The sequence below is a fragment of the Carassius carassius genome, chromosome 32 (genome assembly GCF_963082965.1).
Source record: "Carassius carassius chromosome 32, fCarCar2.1, whole genome shotgun sequence".
Lineage (NCBI taxonomy): Eukaryota > Metazoa > Chordata > Actinopteri > Cypriniformes > Cyprinidae > Carassius > Carassius carassius.
Genome location: NC_081786.1, coordinates 160,001 through 180,522, shown reverse-complemented (window position 1 = coordinate 180,522; position 20,522 = coordinate 160,001). Strand labels below are relative to the sequence as shown.

General features: G+C 40.1%; 1 long non-coding RNA gene and 1 pseudogene across 1 annotated transcript; one reads left to right on the top strand and one right to left on the bottom strand.

Annotated features, from left to right (window-relative positions):
• Positions 1–5,724: 5,724 nt before the first annotated feature.
• Positions 5,725–20,522, bottom strand: part of LOC132112322 (serine/threonine-protein phosphatase 2A 56 kDa regulatory subunit gamma isoform-like) — an 18,385-nt pseudogene continuing 3,587 nt past the window's right edge.
• Positions 19,305–20,240, top strand: LOC132113115 (uncharacterized). Its single transcript, XR_009425084.1, has 2 exons — positions 19,305–19,422; positions 20,071–20,240. It is a non-coding gene; the product is annotated as an uncharacterized LOC132113115 (long non-coding RNA).

Below are 20,522 nucleotides of genomic sequence, written 5' to 3'. Positions count from 1 at the left end.
TCTGCTCTTATCATCTGATCGTGGGTGTATCTCTCTATTAGTTTTATTGGATCTTAGTGCAGCGTTTGACACACTTGACCACAACATTCTTTTGCATAGACTTGAACACTTTGTTGGCATTAATGGAAGTGCGTTAGCATGGTTTAAATCGTACTTATATGACCGCCATCAGTTCGTAGCAGTGAATGAAGATGTATCCTATCGATCACAAGTGCAGTATGGAGTACCTCAAGGCTCAGTACTAGGGCCGCTACTCTTCACGCTTTATATGTTACCCTTGGGAGATATCATCGGGAAACATGGTGTTAGCTTTCACTGTTATGCTGATGATACTCAGCTCTATATTTCTTCGCAGCCCGGTGAAACACACCAATTTGAAAAACTAATGGATTGCAGAGTCGATATAAAAAACTGGATGACGAGTAATTTCTTACTGCTAAATTCTGAAAAAACAGAGGGGTTAATTATAGGACCTAAAAACTCCGCTTGTAATAACCTAGAACACTGTCTAAGACTTGATGGTTGCTCTGTCAATTCTTCATCATCAGTTAGGAACCTAGGTGTGCTATTTGATCGCAATCTTTCCTTAGAAAGCCATGTTTCTAGCATTTGTAAAACTGCATTTTTCCATCTCAAAAATATATCTAAATGACGGCCTATGCTCTCAATGTCAAATGCAGAAATGTTAATCCATGCTTTTATGACCTCAAGGTTAGATTATTGTAATGCTTTATTGGGTGGTTGTTCTGCACGCTTAGTAAACAAACTACAGCTAGTCCAAAATGCAGCAGCAAGAGTTCTTACTAGAACCAGGAAGTATGACCATATTAGCCCGGTCCTGTCAACACTGCAATGGCTCCCTATCAAGCATCGTATAGATTTTAAAATATTGCTTATTACTTATAAAGCCCTGAATGGTTTAGCACCTCAGTATTTGAATGAGCTCCTTTTACATTATAATCCTCTACGTCCGCTACGTTCTCAAAACTCAGGCAATTTGATAATACCTAGAATATCAAAATCAACTGCGGGTGGCAGATCCTTTTCCTATTTGGCGCCTAAACTCTGGAATAACCTACCTAACATTGTTCGGGAGGCAGACACACTCTTGCAGTTTAAATCTAGATTAAAGATCCATCTCTTTAACCTGGCTTACACATAACATACTAATATGCTTTTATTATCCAAATCCGTTAAAGGATTTTTAGGCTGCATTAATTAGGTAAACCGGAACCGGAAACACTTCCCATAACACCCTATGTACTTGCTACATCATTAGAAGAATGGCATCTACGCTAATATTTGTCTGTTTCTCTCTTGTTCCGAGGTCACCGTGGCCACCAGATCCAGTCTGTGTCCAGATCAGAGGGTCACTGCAGTCACCCGGATCCAGTACGTATCCAGACCAGATGCTGGATCAGCACCTAGAAAGGACCTCTACATCCCTGAAAGACAGCGGAGACCAGGACAACTAGAGCCCCAGATACAGATCCCCTGTAAAGACCTTGTCTCAGAGGACCACCAGGACAAGACCACAGGAAACAGATGATTCTTCTGCACAATCTGACTTTGCTGCAGTCTGGAATTGAACTACTGGTTTCGTCTGGTCAGAGGAGAACTGGCCCCCCAACTGAGCCTGGTTTCTCCCAAGGTTTTTTTCTCCATTCTGTCACCGATGGAGTTTCGGTTCCTTGCCGCTGTCGCCTCTGGCTTGCTTAGTTGGGGACACTTCATCTACAGCGATATCGTTGACTTGATTGCAAATAAATGCACAGACACTATTTAACTGAACAGAGATGACATCACTGAATTCAATAATGAACTGCCTTTAACTATCATTTTTGCATTATTGACACTGTTTTCCTAATGAATGTTGTTCAGTTGCTTTGACACAATGTATTTTGTTTAAAGCGCTATATAAATAAAGGTGACTTGACTTGACTACTATAACAACCCCGCTGAGAAATAATTATCAGAATGGACTCAATAATGTGTAAATCACAGTTTTTTCTCTCCAGTAATGTTCCTCAGTATCTGATTTCTGAAGCTCGTACCTCAGATGACCAATCGTGACCCACTTACGAGCGCGTGGGAGGAACCAGAGGATCATGGGTAACTAATCCATGACTTCCAGGTCAGAGCACATTAAAACGAGCGCATCTAAAGCAGATCAGCGCTTCCTTCATTTCCTCCACAGAAACATCATGAGGTCAGAGAAGCACTCATCTGTAAATCTGCTGGACCGCATCTGTCTTCCGCCGGCCTCCACTGACCTTTATTGTTAGTTTGTTTTAAAAGCATGTTTTATATTAACACTGGCATGAACCTTTCATCTGATGACGCTTGACTTGAAAAAAAAAAACTGAAAGATGAAAGAAAAAGTTCACCTAGAAATAAAAAGTCAACAGTGCTGTACTTTTGTGATTGGAGGCAAGATTTGCATCAAACTAGTGGTGAAGTGTGTAACTTCTATGATATATAATGGGTTATTGTTGATCTTTAATGGGAATACATATAGTTGCTCTTTGCAACTGTTCCATAATTTTCTTGCTTTTTATCTGTGTGTTTTATTTGTGTTTTATAATCTATTTCTTTTTTTTATCTCCTGTTAAAAATCAGGCATATTGAAGGGGTCACAACAAGAGAACTCAACTCTCTTCCTGGAGCTTTTGAAATATACAATGATTTTGTATCATTACAAGATCCTGCAGGTAAACTGTATTTATTTAACCCATCTTCTAACCCAACCCGTCTTTTTAATCTCAGTATTCTGATCAGTGTTGTTCTAGGGTTATTATGATCAAACAGAGTTTAAAATAGCTTTTTATGAAGTTTTTATGAGAGCAGAAATGTGATAATGCAGTATACAAATTTTCCCCCAATTTTCTTTTAAAGAAATAATAGAATTTTTGCAAAGGGTTACTTATGATAAATTATTTGGATACTTTAATGTCTGGGGAAAATTTGGGATTAAATTTGGGAAGCTCCAAACATGTTATATTACATATTTGCATATGGGCAAGACCTCAACCAATCGTTTAACATTATTGTACTATTAGCCCCACCCACTGGTGTTCAGTCGTTTAAGGGCTGACACCTGACACTAGTCCTAAACACAAGCATTGTGTTAGATTCAAACAGAACCCATTTAAACACTAAGTTAACTTTAAACTGTTCAATCACTGACGCTGGACTGAGATGTGCATTGAGTTATCAACAGCAGAACTAACAGAGCAGTAAAGAGCGCTCGCTTTGACACTAACAGCTTGTTCATGTGTCTGGACCACCTCCCAGCACCAGGAATAAGTTCATGCTTTATTATTAAATCACCTCAGAAGATCATTTGACTGCAGCCCAGCTGTACTGGATCTGACAGCAGCTGCACCACAAACCCTAAGTAAATGATTTCATAATGTTTGATAGTAAATGATGGTTTAATATGTGTAATATTTTCAAAAGCGTCCTCACTTGCAGCAGCGAGCCGGCATTATGTTCTACACAGTGACATTAGCCAATCAAAACAGTGTATGATCACTGACAAGCCTTAAAGACCCGCCCCTTAAAAACTTTATTCTGCAAGTGAACTTCAATACACATATTAAAATAATAATAATAAACAGCTGTCATGACCTTTTCAATCTTATAATTCTGAAGAAAAATGCTGTTCGTTTGTTCTGTTTTTAGGGGTCTTGTGTAATAAGGCCTTGTGTTTATTAGCGGATTGATTTAGTTTCTTCTTTATTCTCTCCCCGTCTGTCAGCTCTGTTTGAGTTTAATGTGTCTGAAGGCAGCAGATGAAGGATGTTTCATTAAGTGCTCTGATGCCAGACAGGAAGTAATCCATCAGTCACATGGAAGCGGATTTTCACAGAGGTCAGGCATGTTTCTGAAACACATCAGTCATTTCAGGGATTAGACTCAGTTCAGATCTTACAGAAATAAATAAATACAATAAATCAATTTATGTCCAAATGTGGTTCACATATTAAAGGGATAGTTCACCCTAGTCCAGTCATCATTTATTCTCCCTCATGTTTATTCTTACTTCTTTTAAACACAAAAGAACAGCTTCTGATCCCTTCTGAGTTATTTATTTTTTTCATACTATGGAACTTAATGGCTACCAGCAGCTGTTTGTTTCCTATCATTCCTCAGAATATCTTCTTTAATGTTCAACTGAAGGAATAAACTCACACAGGTCTTGAGGAGAGTGAATGCTGACAGAATGATCATTTTTAATGAACGAGTTGTGACCTGAACAAACTGACACAGAATGCAGCGTGACTGATTAAAGTGCTTCTGTGTGTGTTTTCTCATGGCTGGAGGTTTGTTTGAGCTCTGAGATCAGGGTTCAAGGGGTTTATAGTTTCATCCTGAGCAGAAGAAGTCCTCTAGTGGTCAAAACAGGTTTGGACAGTGACTGCATGTTAATGTTAGAATGGTTTAAGATTATGCAAAATCGGTATAAAACATACAGATGAACTGATAAACTAGATTACAAACATGATCCACACCACTCGATCTGTCCAACATCTGCAGATGTTTCTCTAAAACAGGAGCGTCTGAAATCTTTCCTGGAGGGCGGCTGTCCTGCAGCGTTTGACTCCGTCCTGGAGGTGTGTCGTCTGACCTTGAGCAGCTGCTTCAGTGACCCTTCAGGACATCCCTCATCTAATGTTTGTTTTGACAGGTGAACGGAAGCTCAGACACTGAATAATCACTGTATGAGACACTAAAGACTTAAATAGAAGTCCACATGATCTCTTTATTTTCAATATGCTTATACAACATTGAACTCACAAATAAAAGCTATACGAGAATGTCAGAATTTTGCAAATCAATAGAAAATGTTTATTAGCACCTCAGATATGGAGTTTCTTCCATTGATCTGTAGTTTTTTTATTCTGTACATATAATAATGTTTTTGATATACTATATGTGAACTACGTACATATGGATAACGCATTACAAAACAGGTCCAAAAATCTGAAATTTCGCCCCCTACCGGAAAATGCGTCTTCGCACTGTAGAAACAACAAAGGGAGGCATGGGTGGGAACTTGGGAGGAGGCTCAGGAGGAGGATGGACACGGAGGAGGTGATGGAGGGAGGACCCAGATCGGAGACAGGAGGGGCTTGGATCACGACGAGCCAAGCTGGACTCAGGCCACAGCCATGATCTTGACCCACAGTGGAGCGGATGGAGAGAAGAGTCAAGGAGGAGGTATGGCCAGCGACTCCAGGGGTCCAACCAACGGTGGAGCAGGTGGAGGTGGAGCCCCAGGCGGAGATGGAGAGGATCCGGGGGCCAGGGTGGAGCTGAGGACTCTGTCTACTGAGAGGCAAGTGGAGATTTGGAAATCTGCGGCGGAGCCAGAGCGACTGAGGACCAAGGTGGAGCTGGCGAGAGGAAGGAGTCTAACAGAGTCCAGAGGTGATGGTGGGTCGACGCCTGACAGAGGCGGAGCCGAGGGACAGGTGGAGCTGGTGGAGCGATGGGCGACAGTGGAGGCAAAGGAGCTAGGAGGATATATAGCTGCCCACTGTTCACGGTGTGTGTGTTCACGGTGTGTGTGTGTGTGTTCACTGCTCACTGCTGTGTGTGTGCACATGGATGAGTTAAATGCAGAGCACCGACTCCGAGTATGGGTTACCATACTTGGCAAAATGTCACGACTTTCAGTGGAGTGTGTGAGTGTGTTTGGAAAAGAAGCAGAGACAAAAATGTGTTTTATACATTGACATTTATATACTCGCATACTGAATGAATTGTTATAAGTGAAAGAAATCAATAAAATGCAGTGATTAAACATACAGGAGTTCAAACAACGGTACAGAAATGACTGTAAGCATGCGACTGATTCTCTCTCACACACACACACACACAGACACACACACACATTAGAGTTTTCAAGTTTTCAGGAAGTGCTTCTAGGTAGTTCAATAAAATAACTGGAAAACATCCAGATGGAAATGAACAATCAAAGCGTCTGCGTCACACCACTGTGTTTGGATCTGGATTCATCCGAACGAACCGAAGGCCCTCGTCTCTGCCGCTGGAAGGCACTGAGGTCCTTCTGGAGTCGAGTCTGAGATCAGAAGAGATTCCTATCGGATTCGAGAGCTCCGTGTGGGATGAACTGATCCGGGAATGTTGGTGACATTCAGCTGTCGATCCAATGGAGAAACCGAACCATTGTTTGAACCAGTGAAACAGCACAACGAGCAGAGACACCATGTTTAACCAAACCGTCTGTAGCACAGAAGTGAACTAACAAAGTCATCCGATCCGAGCGACACACAGAGAGAACACGTGACAGACGTGCTTTAGTCTGAAACATCACATTAGCTGAAGCAATAAACAGAGAAATAACCTACGGCAGCTAATCAGCATGACAGTATTGGCACTGGCAGCAGTCCCTGAAAATAAACACAAATCTGAAACACAAAGAAAGCTTTCCGCTTGCCGTTCTCAATCACGCAGCGGCGAGCGTCCGGACCAAACGAAGAGAGTCAAGAAAACCCCGGAGATGTGGAGCCTCCAAACGAACACCTGAGCTAGTCGTGGCTGGTCAGCATGTCTTCGGCGCGCCGGTGCGTCTCCAAGGCTTTGGTGGTGAAGGAGTCCTGACGAAGATCCGATTTACGCCTGACGAGCGGCCGCTCCTTCCTCTGCTCCCTCGCCCCCTGCACACACACACACACACACACACACGAGTCACACTGACCGTCATCACTGTCCCAGAATCCTCTCTGTTATGCAGTGCTGGGAAGGTTACTTTGGAAATGTAACAGGTTACAGATTAGGGTTACACTATTTAAAATGTATTAAGTAGTGTAAATACGGTATTTAAATTACTTTATGTTAATCATAAAGCAGGCAGGGTTCATCTTACAGTAGAACTCAACACTGATTACTGTCAGACCTTCAGAATCCTTCATCACTTGAAGGTTATAATAATTTCATTTTAAAGCACAGCCACTACAAAATCAGAGTAACTTTGAGATTATTCTGAGATTAAATACAGATTTAAAATCATAAGACATAGCCTAGTATATATATATAGCTATGTTACTGTTTTGAAATCAAATCTTTGCATAGTTATGACAGAAAACACTGTCATCTAACAACAGCTTGGAAGAAAGTTAATCTTAAAAAGATTTGTTGCAGTTTTTCTCTGTAACTTATTACATTTATTTTGTAATTAAATTATGTAACGCTGTGTTACATGTAACTAGTTACTTCCCAACACTGCTTTTATTATAACATATCTGCGTCATTCTGTCAATTCATCCAGACATACCCAGCTAAAAAAAACTATTTTTCTTCTGGTGAATGAAATACATAAATGAAGAAAAAAGCCAAAATATTAAATGCCATGTATGAGTAATCCACAGTTATGTAAAGAGGGTCAAAATGACACTTGCCTCCGGAGATTTGGAGGAGAAACTGTCTTCAGAAAGATGGACGCATCATGTTCACGCAGAGACTGGAATCTCTATTAGTAAAGTCTGTTGACTTTAGATATCTGTGTGGCATTATATACCAGTGGTGACTGTTCAAAAATGGCGAATAAGCACTTATTGCAAGATTTTATGTGTAACTCAATAAATATGAAAGATATATTAATATCCTATTAGAATATTTAATTTTGTAATCATCGTTTGGTTCAGTTCTAGAGATAACTCAATGAGCCTCCAGAAATAAATATATTTGGTCAGAAACCAAACGTGGCTCATTTTGCGCACAGTTGATACTTTTGAACTCGTAACAACAAACGCTGTCGTTCAGGAAGAGATTGAGAAGATTGAGGATGATGATGATGAAGCTCTGCTCAGCTCTCTGAATTACCTGAATGGCTCTGGCCTGCACTGTCTTTTTTAACATCTGAACATCTTCTATAAAGGGACCATCAGTCTCCATTTCTACAGGACTGTTTAGTGCAGACGGATCAACACACAAAGTGAACTAGTGGAACAGAGAGTAACAGAAACACAGACAGAAACAGAAACATGAGCGTTACAGAGAGTCAGAAGAAACAGACTGAAGCAGACGGAGGAACTCTCTTCCTGTTCGGCGGTTGGAGAGAAACACACCTGTGGGTTTGATCTGGCCAGGTTCTCGATCTTCATCCAGGCCTCCTCTCTCTCCTTCAGCTTGGCCTTCTCTCTGGAAGCAGAAGCGTCAGTGTTTGAACTCATCTCACCTGAAACTACGGTGGGTTTGAGGCTCAACTCACTTGTTCTTCTCGGCTCTGAACTGTTGTGTGCAGTCGTCAAACAGCTTCTGGTTCATCTCCATGAAGAGCTTCAGTGCGTTATAGATCAAGCCGTGAATGGTCCTGCAACACGCAGAAGAGAGAGGAAGACTCATTCAGATGGAGAAACCCTCACAGATGCATCCAAACAGAAGGAAACTCGACTCTCACTTGTTCCAGTGGCTCTTGGAGTTGCGGTAAAGCGCCGGGAACATGATGGGTAAGATCTTGGCTGCGTTGTCACTGATGAGGCTCATGATGTACTCGTTATTCCAGTAATAAAGCGCTCTCTCGGCCACCTGTCAGAAGCACACGTCACGTCAGATTTATTTGTATAGCGCTTGTCACAAGAGAGAAGTCTGTTACTGACTCCAAATGACACGACAGAAATTGTAGTTTGTAACTATATCCACTATATTACACATTTCAGGTCATAAAATCGGACTACTTTTAGATGATTTTTGACCTAATTTGTGTATCACATTAATATAAATAAGATAATCTTGTACCTAGGGCCCTGTGATTTCTGTGATGTCCCCCCACCCACAATTCCTGCCGGCCCGAGACTCGAACTCACAACCCTTCGATTGCAAGTCCGACTCTCTAACCATTAGGCCACGACTTCCCCCGACTTGGATGAATATATCATGGATAATATGGATATCCATAATATGGACTAGTGTCTGTGAATATCAATTTGCATAAATTTAATTATTTTTTTTACCATTTATGAATCCTGTGTGTTCTGTGTGTCTCTGAGTGAGGTTTGGTGTACTACATAGAGCTGAAGATCTTTGCCTGAACCCGATGTAATGTGTTTCGATTAGCGCGAGAAAGATGCGAAAATGGATGCTAAGTAGGTGTAACGGAAATAATTTTGTTATTGCCAAATACCAATCTTAACTTAAAAATTATCTTAATTTAATTTGTTTAAAAAAACTAATTTTTATTGGTGCGTTAGTCTATTTATAGGCTAAATTAGCCTATGTCCATTAAGAGTGCTGAGATGTTACGATGTTAAAGAGGACTTATTTTATTTCTTTATTCCAACTTCCAAGTGGCCTATAGTCTACGTTAGTTATGAATAAATTATGTTAAAACACGTATAAATGACTCATTCTTGACAAAAGGAAAAAGCGCTGTGTGTGTGCGCACATTTGAATAATGTCGGGCTGTAAACGGGTTTGGGATTTTAAAAAGCTGTCAATCAAAATGTACTTGTCTGGCTCGGGCCGAAACCTGTCGTGCTTTTAAGGCCCGATTACAGCTCTAGTACTACACACATACTGAAGTCAATATATAAACACATGAACATGATCTCTAGAACTACTCTGAGAGTCACTTCATGAGCATTTTACCATTTCTTTTGACTAAAACTATCATTATATCATAAACAAACAGTCAGCACCTCATCAGTCACACACTATATATAACTCTTACTGATGTTTGATAGCCTGTGATGTTTCCTAATTTCTTTGTTTTTTGAGTTTTCTGTTTTCTTGTTTTTGATTGTGTGCTGCCTGTCCTGACCATTGCCTGTTTATTGGATTACTCCTTTGGATTTTCTTGGATATTACTGTTTTGCTGGTGTTTGACCCTGACTAAGATCTTACTAAAGCTGCATTTGGATCCTCCACTTCATTGCCACAAAGTTAAATTACAGAAAGAAAGTGTTGCTTTACTAGTTACTTGGGAAAGTAATCTGATTACATGACTCACGTTGCTGTAAAGCGTTACCCCCAACACTGATGTAATCATGCAATCAGTAAAAGTAACTGGTCTAATTATGAATATTTTAAAATGTAACAATTTCAATTTTAATTTTACAAAAATTTCAACTTTATTCTTTCCTCAACAGCACACTCATACTCTTGATAGTTTATAACATTCTATTTTTATTAAGTGTATGTTGGTTCTTTTCGTTGTTTCACTGTTGCATGAGGAACATGTCAGTGCTCTACATCACATGTATGTAGTACGTAGGAGACAAAGAATGAACCTTCTGGAGCTCTGACTGATGTCTAAAACTCTTGACTCACCTGGAAGTGAGGACTGGACACACACTTGGCCAGCTGACGGAAGAGCGGCTCCATGACCTTCACGAACTCGGACGGCTCGATCACGTCCAGGATCTCCTCCAGCTCGTTGAGGAACATCACCTCCTTCGGACTGTGAGTCTTGGGCCAGTATTTGAGGAGAGCCATGACCACCTGCACAGCGGCAGCAAAGCCTCATGGGTCGCATCAATCCCATAATGCACTAAATGCTGTCTGAGAGTGTGTGGTCTTACCGGTTCAGTGAGCGTGCTGTCCTTCTCCAGGAACTGAACCACACAGTACGCCAGCTGGAGCGAGACGAGACGGTGTTAGCGCTGGTCAGTGTGAGTGACCGGTGTGTAATGAGCGGAGCGTGGACTGACCTGCGGGTGATAGACGCTCAGAGACTTCACTTTATGCAGCGGCAGTAACACCTTCAGCAGGAAGATCTTGTGCTCCTCTTTTAATGGTAAAGCAAAGCCGTTGATGATGCTGTCGGACAGAAGAAACACAGCTGTCAGAAACCAGAAGATTTCCCAGCATGCACCGGGACAGCTGATGTTTTACCTGCCCAGGATCTCCAGTAACTCTGCGATTCCGTTGTGATGCTCCGTCTCGTAAATAAACCTGCAAACACACACAAAGACTGTATTATCAGACCACTAACACTGAGAAACGACAAGAATGAGACATGAAGGCACTGCTCACCTGTAAAATATGTTATTAATTTGCTTTCTAATGTAAGCGCGCAGCCCGAGAAACTTCCCGTATATTCGGTGCAGGGTGGTTTTCAGGAAATCTCTCTCTCGTGGATCTTCACTGTCGAACAACTCCAGAAGCTGTAAATCAGTTCAGGAACAGTCTCTCACACGTCTGAACTCAGACTGAAACTTCAGCTTCTATACAGTGAGGTAAAATATCTGCATACCTGCATCACAAATTTCTGGTCAATGTATTTCTTTGCGATATTCGGCTGAAAGTCGGGCGACTCTAGAAACCGCAGGAAAAACTCGTACACCAGCTTTGAGAAACAGAGAGATGCTGTGATGAGCAACAAGTGACTCTGGAGAAGTTATTTATTGAGATTTGGAGCGCTGTACTAATCAGTCATGTTCTCATTTTGTTGCTGTCGTCACACACTGCATACATGTACAGATTCACCTGAAAACACTGCTTTTCTGTGTAAATCTGTGTTAAAGTTTATTTCTGTGATGCTCCGCTGTATTTTCAGCATCATTCCTCCAGTCTTCAGTGTCACATGATCTTCAGAAATCATGAAAATATGATGATTTACTGATTCGATGTTACATTTGATTTTTCAGGATTCACAGATGAATAGAAAGTTCAAAAGAACAAAAATTTTACATTTCTTTATGGTCACTCTTTATAAATGTAATGGCTCTTTGATGAATTAAAAGTAGTAATTTTTTAAGTGCTATTTACCCCTAACTTTCGAATGGTAGTTTCACAGTTTCCACAGAAATATTGAGCGGCACAACTGTGTTCAACATTGATAATAATCAGAAATGTTTCTCGAGCAGTAAATCATCATATTATTCTGATTTCTGAAGATCATGTGACACTGAAGACTGGAGGAATGATGCTGAAAATACAGCGGAGCATCACAGAAATACATTAGACTTTAACACAGATTCACACAGAAAACAGATGTTTTACATTAGAATAATATTTCACTGTTTTTACTGTATTTTGGATCAAATAACAGAGGGACACTTTAAATGTTAGTTGTTCCAGACTGTTGGCTGGTAGAGTAAGGTCTCATGGCTCTGGTGATGTTGAAGCGGTCAGATACGGTGTTCAGGAAGCACCTGTAGATGAGGCCACGCTGCTTCCAGAGTCGGTTCATCCTCCTCCGGGTCGAACTCTGCTCCCGTGGGGTTCGATGAGGGCGGCAGAGCCCTGAACATGTTCACCGCAAACTGCAACAGACACAAGCCACACACGGACATCACGTTCCTGATGAGCAGCACGTCAACATGTTTACATCACACTCCGTCTCTTCTGACTGCCGTTATCAGTCTCTCTCAGTCTTTTTTATAAAGTCATGAAAACACTATAATGGAGTTTTTTATTTGCTTTCTGAGCAAATGGGACCGCAAAAAATATATTTGTGGTACTCTCTCATTCACTGCTCTTGAAGAGAACACAGAAATGTGGAAAAGGTCCATTGTGTTCAGATGCAGCCTGATAAAGCTTCTTTAATGCTGTAAATAGAAAAGCATGTGAAGTCAGAGTCAATAAAGCACGAGAACGGCCTCGGCGACTCTAATGGGAAACAGAAGCTGCACTGTCTGGAGCTGCGAGATCAAACGAGCGAGGGCCGCCGCGGGCCCCTGAGGGCCGGCCTGACTCACCATGTGCACCACCTCTGGGTAGATGGGCTCCGTGATCACACTACGATTGTGGTTGATGTACTCCACCATCTCGCTCAGCGCCGCCCGCTTCACCTCCTTCCATTTCAGGTCACTGAGCGGATCGCACAGGAAGTCGAACAGAACGCAGCACTGACGCAGCTTCTGGATGAAGAGCTTCTCCTGCTCGGCCGGAGCCACATCTGAAGCACGAGAGGAGCAGAGACCGTCATCACACCAGGACTGAATGTGATAAGAGAAACTGCACAATCTCACACAATCACCAGCTCCTGCGTCCAGCCACAAACCACTCACACATCACATCCATCACTTCCCTGGCACTGCTACAGGAGGGAAATACATGCACAGAAATATGTCAAGTAGCATCAGTTTTATTTCTATTGCGCTTTATACAATACAGATTGATTCAAAGCAGCTTCACAGGAATATTGCAAAATTAATCAGTTATGAAACATTAAATTTCAGCTCTAAAGTTTTGTTTTAGAACCGTACAAGTGTGAAAAATAGTCAAAAACAGACATGTTTCCTTCACAACAACACGATCAGCCGAACTGAGCTGGATGACCCAATGCTCAAAAACACTGACACAGATTGAACCGAATAATGACACTACTGTCTGCTGTAGAGCTGCTTTAAATAGCAGAACTGAACCGAACAAAAATAGATCAACTTTTACTGAACTGTTATTGACTCTGTTAATGAAATGAACTGAACCAGTGTTGTACTGGATTGATCTGAACAAAACCCTACAAAATCTGAGAGCACAGCTTACACACAGCAGAATCTGAATTTGTCTCCATAACTGAGTTAATAATAGATTCTGTTCTTTTCCTGTTCATTTCTGTGAAGCTGCTTTGACACAGCGCTGTTTAAAGCACTAGAGAAATAGGCCTTAATGTGACTCGACTGACCTGCTGCAAATGCATTTCAGTTAAATTAAGATAAGCCTTTCTTGTGTATTTGCGTTCCATGCCTTGGTTCATTTGACCAGCTGTTTAGACAGAGATAGAGAGAGAAAGGTTAACCAGTCCTTACCCATAACCACTTACCCTCAGCCAGAGGTGGAAAGTAACGAATTACATTTACTCGCGTTACTGTAATTGAGTAGCTTTTTTGTGTACTAATACTTTTTAAAGTAATTTTTTAAATTTGTAATTTTACTTTTACTTAAGTATATTTTGATTGAAGTATTGTACTTCGCTACATTTTAAAACACATTAATTACTGAGTAAAAAAAAATACAAATAAAAAAAATAAATCGCTCCCTGGAAACTACGGCAGTAAATAATGGGCAGGAGGGCAAACTTGCGCTAAAATCACAAGAAAGATGCAGACGGACAAAACAGGCATTAGTGGTGCAGACACCGCTGAAAACGAAACCCCGTCATATTCTGAAGTTGAACTCGAAGGAAATGAAGTGAACCCCTGGCCATATGTATGCTCTATTATGCAGTGTAAGCTGTACTTGCCTAGGAAGACCAAACTAGCAGCTTATAAAATCTCGACAAGACATCAACCCTTTGCAAGAAGAGGTAAGCTAAATAATTGCATTGTTGCATTGGTGGTTAAAATGAAGCTTTGACATTTTAGCAAGAGGTTTTGCACAAATTAGCCAAAAAGACAGTGGTGAGGAGTGTGCTATTTTTGTTTTAATGATGTGCGCGCGCATTTATAGTGCGTTCTTTCACTGTGTGATTCAGTCTCCTAAAATGCATTTAGAATGATCACAAAATTGAAGATATAGGGGCAGAAAATTCACATATTTATATAATTTCATATATTAAATCAAAATCACACAAAGAATGCCATCTTTTCCTCCAAAAATCATCATGAATATATACATACATATATATAACAGTTCAGTAAACAAGTTAATTAAGAGACTTGCGTTTTAGACACCATATTGCCTTTTTAGCTCTATTTCTACAACAGAAAATAATTCCAAACACAGCCACCAAAGCACAGTTTTGCGTCTCTGAGCAACGTGACAGTGTTTCGTTTCTGAATGAATCAAACGTTTAAATGATTCGGTTCAATCGCAATGACTCACTTATTAACAGTGACTTGCTGACACATACTGGCCATTTTAATTTCACATTTAAAGTAGGCTATCTTTTGATTTTTTTAAATAATTAATTTCTTATAATTTCAAATGAGTATTCAACATTTTATGTCTTGTATATCAAAACATTATTCATGCATTTGTAACTGCAGGTTAAATGCATTCTTGTCCTGCACTAAACAGTGTGATACATCTAAATGCCACTTCCAACGAATCTTCTGCATTTCCTCTGCATTAAAAGATGAGTTTGTTGATACTGATTTCCCTGGCAACAGCCCAAATGTTTTATTATTCTAAATAAATGATTCCTTTAATTAAAAACAACTACAACCCGAATTCCGGAAAAGTTGGGACGTTTTTTTAATTTTAATAAAATGAAAACAAAAAGACTTTCAAATCACATGAGCCAATATTTTATTCACAATAGAACATAGATAACATAGCAAATGTTTAAACTGAGAAAGTTTACAATTTTATGCACAAAATGAGCTCATTTCAATTTTGATTTCTGCTACAGGTCTCAAAATAGTTGGGACGGGGCATGTTTACCATGGTGTAGCATCTCCTTTTCTTTTCAAAACAGTTTGAAGACGTCTGGGCATTGAGGCTATGAGTTGCTGGAGTTTTGCTGTTGGAATTTGGTCCCATTCTTGCCTTATATAGATTTCCAGCTGCTGAAGAGTTCGTGGTCGTCTTTGACGTATTTTTCGTTTAATGATGCGCCAAATGTTCTCTATAGGTGAAAGATCTGGACTGCAGGCAGGCCAGGTTAGCACCCGGACTCTTCTATGACGAAGCCATGCTGTTGTTATAGCTGCAGTATGTGGTTTTGCATTGTCCTGCTGAAATAAACAAGGCCTTCCCTGAAATAGACGTTGTTTGGAGGGAAGCATATGTTGCTCTAAAACCTTTATATACCTTTCAGCATTCACAGAGCCTTCCAAAACATGCAAGCTGCCCATACCATATGCACTTATGCACCCCCATACCATCAGAGATGCTGGCTTTTGAACTGAACGCTGATAACATGCTGGAAGGTCTCCCTCCTCTTTAGCCCGGAGGACACGGCGTCCGTGATTTCCAACAAGAATGTCATATTTGGACTCGTCTGACCATAAAACACTATTCCACTTTGAAATAGTCCATTTTAAATGAGCCTTGGCCCACAGGACACGACGGCGCTTCTGGCCCATGTTCACATATGGCTTCCTTTTTGCATGATAGAGCTTTAGTTGGCATCTGCTGATGGCACGGCGGATTGTGTTTACCGACAGTGGTTTCTGAAAGTATTCCTGGGCCCATTTAGTAATGTCATTGACACAATCATGCCGATGAGTGATGCAGTGTCGTCTGAGAGCCCGAAGACCACAGGCATCCAATAAAGGTCTCCGGCCTTGTCCCTTACGCACAGAGATTTCTCCAGTTTCTCTGAATCTTTTGATGATGTTATGCACTGTAGATGATGAGATTTGCAAAGCCTTTGCAATTTGACGTTGAGGAACATTGTTTTTAAAGTTTTCCACAATTTTTTTTACGCAGTCTTTCACAGATTGGAGAGCCTCTGCCCATCTTTACTTCTGAGAGACTCTGCTTCTCTAAGACAAAGCTTTTATAGCTAATCATGTTACAGACCTGATATCAATTAACTTAATTAATCACTAGATGTTCTCCCAGCTGAATCTTTTCAAAACTGCTTGCTTTTTTGGCCATTTGTTGCCCCCGTGCCAACTTTTTTGAGACCTGTAGCAGGCATTAAATTTTAAATGAGCTAATTAAGTGGATAAAAGTGTAAAATTTCTCAGTTTAAACATTTGCTACGTTATCTATGTTCTATTGTGAATAAAATATTGGCTCATGTGATTTGAAATTCCTTTAGTTTTCTTTTTATTAAAATTTAAAAAACGTCCCAACTTTTCCGGAATTCGGGTTGTAGTTTGAGATTAATAGACCTATCCCAGGGGTGTCAAACTCAGTTCCTGGAGGGCCGTAGCCCTGCAGAGTTTAGTTCTAACCCTGCACCAGCACACATATCATGTAGTTTTCAAATAAACCTAAATGATTAGATTAGCTGGATCAGGTGTGTTTAATTAGGGTTATATCTAAACTGTGCAGGACTGTGGCCCTCCAGGAACTGAGTTTGACACCCTTGGCCTGTCCCATTTTTGACTCCCTCCCACTGTTAAAATGTAATCAAGTAATTTTTACTCTGAGTAAATTTTAAATGAGCTACTTTTTACTTTTACTTGAGTAGATTTTTAGACTGGTACTTTTACTTGTACTTAAGTAAAATTTCATTAATGTAATGGTACTTTTACTTGAGTAGAATATTTTTGTACTCTTTCCACCTCTGCCCTCAGCTGCAGGAACATTAAAAATAGGGTTAGGGTTAGGTTAGACACTTATCTGATCCTAACACCCAAAACAACACGCAAATAACACGCCAGCGTCTGATGCTCATATACACACGGCTGCAGAGTTTATGACACTCTGGATCTGTCTGATATACAGATCACTAATGAGAGCTAAAGGATTTTCACTCTTTTCCAGTGAACAACATACAAACATATTCACCTAATTAGATCTGAATCGCCTGTATTATTGAGCACTAATCAGACTCAAACATTTCAGATGATTTTCACAGTTTTCCAACAGTAACTCTGCATCGCAGCACATCAGCTTTCCTTACAACACCGAGTAATATGAAAACAGACCTTCTGTTAGAAACAAACACACGTTCTGTTTTATTGTTTCAAAACTGTAGGATTCAGCATGAAACAAATTGCACTTCTCTTCAAAGCAGATAGCATCATTATATCAATAAAGAATTATAAGAAAGATCAAAAACGCTTGAGAAAAAAAGAAAAAACTAGCAAACTCTAAAACAGTTTTACTCAAACTAGTTATTTTATAACAGGAACATGTGACAGTAGAGGAGAAACACTGTCTGGAATTACATCAGTCCACCTTAACTTTCACTAACCTTAACCTAAGCATAACCAACCCTTACCCAACTGTAACCTAACAACAAACCCTTGCAGTTAAATTACTACAGCTATTATTATTATTATTATTATTATTATAGAACACCGCAACTTGACCCCAAAGAACTAGTTAATTATAGACCAATCTCAAATCTCCCTTTTCTGTCCAAGATACTAGAAAAGGTGGTATCCACACAATTATATTCCTTCTTAGAGAAAAATGGTATATGTGAGGATTTCCAGTCAGGATTAAGACCGTATCATAGTACTGAGACAGCTCTCCTTAGAGTTACAAATGATCTGCTCTTATCATCTGATCGTGTGTGTATCTCTCTATTAGTTTTATTGGATCTTAGATTTGAACACTTTGTTGGCATTAATGGAAGTGCATTAGCATGGTTTAAATCATACTTATATGACCGCCATCAGTTCGTAGCAGTGAATGAAGATGTATCCTATCGATCACAAGTGCAGTATGGAGTACCTCAAGGCTCAGTACTAGGGCCGCTACTCTTCATGCTTTACATGTTACCCTTGGGAGATATCATCAGGAAACATGGTGTTAGCTTTCAGTTATGCTGCTGATACTCAGCTCTATATTTCTTCGCGGCCCGGTGAAACACACCAATTTGAAAAACTAATGGATTGCATAGTGGATATAAAAAACTGGATGACGAGTAATTTCTTACTGCTAAATTCTGAAAAAACAGAGGTGTTAATTATAGCACCTAAAACCTCTGCATGTAATAACCTAGAACACTGTCTAAGGGTGCTCTCACACATGTAGATCAATTGCTTTGTTCTGAAACAGGGATTAAAATTATTACAATGTTACTTGTTATTATTGGTGCGGTTCGCTTTCACACGGCAAAGTTTCTAAAAGGTCTAATATTGTTTATACAAGTCACGTGTGAGTAAACTGTTCTCTCATTTGTCAAAATTCCATGGTTTATTTTTCGGGAATTCTGCTCATAGCTGTCATCCGCCAGGATGGAACAACAACAGCTTCCAGAGCTTATTTATCTCTTACTCACTTATCTCGTTTAGCTAAAGACTCTTACGATCTTTGCCGTGACGCTGGCTTGCTACGTCTTAAACTGTATATTCACCGGGGTTTGAGGCGAAGCTTTACAGCTTCATCTTCTCCCAGCATTTGTATTTCTACATGCCGACGTAAGACTTACAATTTGTTTTACACTGGTATTGATCAACCTAATTTAATACTAGTACCCTGTGTGGAGATTAAGTCATTGTTGACTCCTTTTCATAGCTCGGCATATGCTGCATTATTTAATGCCCGCTCTGTGAATAACAAGGCACTGTTCTTATCAGATTTTTTTCTGGACAAAAATTTCAATTTCAATTTCAATTTCAATTTTATTGCTATAGCGCATTTACAACAGCCTCCCGGCTGACCAAAGTGCTTTTCAGAAGAGCAAGAATATTACACATACATAAAAAATAGACCAGACAAAAATTTAAAACCACCCATTTACAAAATTTAGCATATCACAGTAGTCAGTACACTAAGGAAAATAAAAAAGTTTTTAGCAAGGACTTAAAAATAGACAAGGGGCCAGTCTGATGTCTAAAGGCAGGGTATTCCAGAGTCGTGGCCCAGCCACCGCAAAAGCACGCTCCCCTCTACGCTTTAGCCTAACGCGAGGGACCACCAACAGAGCCTGGTCACAGGGTCGTAGGCTTCTAGATGGAGTATAGGGATGGAGAAGTTCAGATAAATAGACAGGAGCTATGTTGTGAAGGGATTTATAAATGAAGAGGAGAATTTTAAAATCTATTCTCTGAGAAATCGGCAACCAGTGAAGGGATCTAAGAATTGGAGTGATGTGTTCATGTTTACGACAGTTTAAAAGAAGTCTGGCTGCAGCATTTTGGACAAGCTGAAATCGTGCAATTTGAGATTTGGATATACCGCAATATAAAGGATTGCAGTAATCTAGACGCGATGTGACAAATGCATGAACAGCCATTTCTAGAGTTTTTGGAGTGAGAAAGTTTTTAATTTTAGACAGTAAACGAAGCTGATAGAAACTGGATCCAATAACAGAAGAGATATGTCTATCAAATTTTAAGTGTTGGTCAATAATAATACCTAGGTTCTGCACCCGTGAGGATCTAAAAACGGACAAACTTTCTAGCTCAGGGCTTATACACTGAGAGTTCTCATTAGGACCGAAAACAATTACCTCGGTCTTGTCCTCGTTTAAGAAGAGGAAATTTTGGGCTAGCCATAATTTAACCTCCTCTAAACATTGGAGAAGAGAAGTGATCGCAGTGGAGTTGTTTTTCTGGAAGATAGATTTGAGTATCATCTGCGTAGAAATAAAAAGACACACCATGTTTTCTTAGAATAGAACCCAGAGGTAGCATGTACAGAGAGAATAGAGAGGGAGCTAAAATAGAGCCTTGTGGAAGGCCACAGGTCAGAGGAGCAGGGGAAGAGAAAAAATTTCCCAGTTTCACTAAAAACTTTCTGTCAGATAGGTATGACTGAAACCATTTCAGAGCATTTGCTTTTAGACCTACCCAAGACTCTAATCTAGATAAAAGTAAGGAGTGGTTGATGGTATCAAAAGCAGCCGATAAATCTAAAAGAATAAGAACCACAGAGTCCCCGGAATCAGTGGAGAGGTAAATATCATTTAACACTCTCAAAAGGGCGGACTCAGTGCTGTGAGCAGACTTAAAACCAGATTGAAAAACCTCATAAATAGAATTACTAGTCAAAAAGTGTTGAAGTTGCTTCAGCACAATTTTCTCTAAAACTTTTGA